Source organism: Eumetopias jubatus, unplaced genomic scaffold (genome assembly GCF_037043125.1).
Source record: "Eumetopias jubatus isolate StellerSeaLion01/CBP00866 unplaced genomic scaffold, mEumJub1_p1.0 scaffold_1, whole genome shotgun sequence".
Lineage (NCBI taxonomy): Eukaryota > Metazoa > Chordata > Mammalia > Carnivora > Otariidae > Eumetopias > Eumetopias jubatus.
In genome coordinates, this window is record NW_028274807.1 from 39,642,819 (window position 1) to 39,647,769 (window position 4,951).

The following is a 4,951-nucleotide window of genomic DNA, read 5'->3' on the forward strand; positions in this document are numbered from 1 at the left end:
CATCTGTTGTACTTATCCTATACTTTGTATGACTGGAGGGAAAGAACTGTGACCAGTGACTACAAATGTAACACCTATTTTAATGACAACACATGAGTTGCACTCAGTGAAATACTGAATTTTAGATGTTATAGGTTTTGGTTCCAACATTCACCAAGGCTATATTTTGACCCAGAAAAAAAAAAAAGATTAGTCATTTACTCAAACATCTCATTTCTTCAAATACATATTCCATGCAGTCTTCAGAATAACTACTCAAAAACATATAACCGACCAATTGTCCTCTTTTTGTACTTTCTTTGTATTTCTTCAATGGCTTTGAATAAAAATGCAGTTCTAACATATCGTAAGGAGGACTGCACTGCTTTGCTGCTCATTCCCAGCCCAGGTTTGGGTCAGGTGCAGAACTGCTTCTGGCTCCTAAGCCAGAAACTGCACTTTCTTTCTTTCATTTGCTGCTTCAAGCTGCTGCTTCTTCACCAGATTAAATGATACTCATTCTTTGATCAAGCTGTTTAGAGCCTTCTTTTGGCTTCCTTAATGCCACAGGATGAGACTGGGTTCCCTTCAATGGCCCCATATTTTCCAGAACAAGTATCATACCATTAAACTTACCACAGAGATTTCCAATACCACTTCTGGTAATTCATGTCCTCTAGATTCTAGGCTCTAAGAGAATAATATTCTGAGAGTAAGAAGTCTGTCTCACTTATCTCAAGACCCCTCATGCTTAGCACAATGCTCAAGATACAGCAAACTGATACTAAGGGTATGATGAACACACAAATCAGTAGTGAGCATATATGAAATTGGGCAGATTGCCAATATGTGATAGATAGTTGATCAATCTGTGTAAGAAATACCATCGATCTGTGCTGAATCTGTAATAAAGGCATTACAACAATAAAAAATAGGCACCTATTTATATTGCCAGATAATTTGACACTTAACTTGAAGAAACATTGTGACACATGGCGGATGTTTATTATCATCATGGAGAATGTTCCAGTTTCAAAGAGCATCCCAAGTGATGCAACTTGAAAGTGGGAGGAAAGCTACACATCCTTGAAGCCCCCTCCTGGGTTCTGTTGTTGGAAGGGGGTGGAAAAGGAGGAGAAACTATATGGATGGCTATGCACATTTGCCAGGGTAGCTGTGTTCAGCCACTCTCTAGTCCTGCCAAAGTGGAGGTGGTACATGGAGCATGGTCTGCAAAACAGCAGATGAGGTTGGTTTGGTCCCCATGGAAACCAGATCTCCCATTGAGAAGTAAACATATTTGATACTTTTATAATCAGAACCCATCAAAAAATGAAAAATAATCCATTTTTATTGTACTTGTATTGTCTTCAGAGAATGGATATTCTAAGTGAGACTCAGTCAGGTATCAGACTTGATCAAGTTATGCCTCACTTTAAACACTGACATAAGAGATTTAAAAAGTTCCTCACTTGCTATCATGACTTAGCTCTCTATAGAAGTTTGGAAAAGTATTTGTGTTCTGTCATTCTATTGGGAATAAAATATGGTAAAATGACCAGCACACAGCCAAAATGTGCCTCTAAGTATATAATTGTTCACTCCAGATCTCCACCTACAGGCAATGGCATCTCAGGATCAAGATTTTTACAATAAAAATAATGCTAAATCTAATTTTTAAAAATGGAGTCCTTATCATATCATATCATATCATATCTATGTGACACGAGTTCAGTGTACCTTTAAATTTGTGTTTTACACAGCCAAATATACTGGAAAATATGGTCTATAATCCTCACATACTGATTAGGAAATTTTTAAGACCTGTTTTGAGAAAATATTTAATCCTGCTCCTTGAAATTTTCCCTCTGAGCATTACATTTTTAGTGTTACAAGTGAAATAATCTTGTACCTATTCTCATTAGAGTTGGGGGATTTGATTGGTGGAAAAATGAGATATATAGCAATAAATGTCCAGTATCTATCCAATGTCTTTACACAATAGGAATTTTATTATTTCTTACACATAGAAGTAATCTGATCCCACCTATACACACTAATTTTGAGAAAACTAAAGGTTGTGTCAATTATTATATATTTATGAATATGAGATACGAAATGAAAGGTTAGTTCATGGAACATTAGGATCTAAGTGACATTAAACATCTATATATTCTAAGTAATGGGATATTTGGCATAGCCTAGACAAAGAATTAATATGATTGTCCCCTCCCATTTTAATATACATCTTTTAGCATTGGCTAGTTAACGCAAAATAGTAATAATATTGCAACTCCCATAAATATGAATCCACCCTTTCTATTACATTTACATGTGAAAGCTACAAAATTACTATGTCTAAACCTTCAGCAGGTTTTTCCAATTCATCCCAGCACACTTGCCAATCTTATATAAAATTGTTCTTCTTACAGCATTTATAGAAATTGGAATCCATGTGTTTCTAATATCTCATAAACACTAAAAATCCTTGCTGCTGTCTATTTATTAGGTTTGGGTAAATTTTTAAAGAGATGTACTCCAATAAGCTGTGCTGTTGTCATGGCTGATGATGATACTGTAGAAGATTTTATAATTTTTTTGTTAGAAATGTCAATAGCATTTTGTATCATGTTCCAGTATAACACAAAGTTTCAAATTTATTGCAAATATCTTAGCGAACCTAAAAAAAAAAAAAAGATTGAAAAAGTAACCATCTCACAGATAAGCACTTTCCATGTGTACATGCTGTTCTGGAACAGAGTATTTCAAATGTGGTCTATGAAACCTGAGACAAGGACAAAACCTCAGCTGCAGGGGTTTTTGACCTTGTTTTTTACTAGGATTGAAGGGGCCAGGGATAGGAGTGATTTCTTCTAGCCTATTCGCCTGAGTCTTTACAATTACTTTCCTAATTCATTGCCCTGCTCCAGTACCTTCAGTCAATTACATGTTCCAATACCTTCTCCTTACCTTACTCCCTGTCTTAAACTATTCAGACTGCGATAAAAAATTACCATACATTAGGTGATTTGTAAAAACAGATATTGATTTCTCACAGTTCCAGAAGCTGGGAAGTCCAAGTCAAGATGTCAGCAAATTTGGTACCTGGTGAGAGCCCACTTCCTGGTTCAAGGACAGCTATGAGGGAGCTCTCTGGTATCTCTTTTATAAGACCAGTAATCTCATTCATAAGCATGTCACCTTCATGACCTAATTACCTCCCAAAGGCCCCACCTCCTAATACCATCACATTGGGGATTAGGTTTCAAGATAATGTATTTTATGGCAATGTAAGCATTCAGTCCATTGCACTCCCTTACCTGACTTCCTTTTGCATGTTCAACACATTTTAAGAAACACTTTTTTTCCATTGGAAAAGGGCACAATGAAATTAATACACTAATCCCATTATCATAGAACGCCAGGATAATAAACCATCTAATTCAATGCCCTTCCCAATTGAAGAACATTGCCATACAATAGTATCAAATAATAGTTTCTCAAACTGTACTAGAACATTTCTTATGATGAGGAATTTCCACTTCCTTCAGAAGCTCATTTTATCTTTAGACAGGGTTGACTTTTAGAAGGGCCTTTCTTCTAACTTCGTTAGTTCAAGTTTGTTAGCAGCGCACTCTAACCAACTGAGCTAACCAGCCACTCTCATTCATTCAAGGTTAGCTCTCTGAAAAAAACGCAAGATTAACCTGTTTCTTCTCTTATTCCCTTTTACATATTAGAACATCAAATAGCTGCCTCTTTGTTTCACCTATGATACATTGACTATTATATGGGTGTTCTCTACATTTGGAAAGGAAAGCAATTTCCAATTTGAGGTCAAAACTGAAATTAGTTTCTCCAACTGGCCCAAAACTCAATTATTGTGAGTCTTAGACTAATTCAGTTACACACACTCCCTGATTTAAACAACTTAGGGGTTTGCTGTTTAACCACTCTAGTATCGTTATGTACAGTTGTTGTAGTAGCCAATGTCCAGTGAGGAGCCGGAATACTCACCAGCTATTTTAACAGAGATAACATAAAATAAATCGTTCATAGGACTGAGGCTGACACAGGAATAAAGGCAAAAATGGAACACAAAGTCATCACAGGGGTAGCAATTGCAGGGAGAAACTACCACCTGCTGGGCTAGAGAAACAAGCAGAAGAGGGTGGAATTAATTCGATGTAGAAGCTTTGATGAGGGGCCTCTAAGTCAGTGCCAGCTCTCAGCTCAGGAGAGGGACCGTGAGGGGCTGGAATTCAGACCTCTGAGGAGAGGGCACTAGCCCACTGGTTTTGATGTTTCTGGAGAGATGTGGAAGAGTTCTAGAAGTATTAGTTCTAGAAGTATTGGAAAAACTGCAAACTGGATTCAGCCGCGGCTGCTGGAACAATCCATCACTGTAGGGGGAAGCTGGGAAGACACTGACAGCTTCAGGAAGCCAATGGGGGCAAAGAGGAAACAGCACATCCCTTCTTCTTTTTCTAGCCTCCCAACCTCCCTTTAGCATTCCACTCTCAATGTTGACCAGGGAGCCAGCTGCCACACCAGAAATGTGGCCTGCAGCATCCCCGCCCAAGCATGACAAGGTGGGCGTTAAAACTTAGACAATAGCCCCATAACTGGCACACTTATTTGACTGTGTTTCTAATTATTTGTGTAGAGAGCTGTTTCTTTAGCCTAAAATTTCCTCCTCGAGGGCAGGAAATTTATGTGTATCTCTCCCATTATCCAGCATAATATTTGATATACAGTTGCTATTGAATAAATGCATGGTTAAGGTATAATGGCCTTAGGTTAATCCATGTTAAATATCATTCTGTTAGGTACACAATCATCATAGTTTGCAGAATTTTATTTTTTTCTTCCCCAAATAATACTGTGTCTGTTGGTTGTCATTCCCAGCTTCGGAGTCATCTGCAGATTTGATGTGCATTACCTTTTATTATAAGTAATCGATGTGAAATAT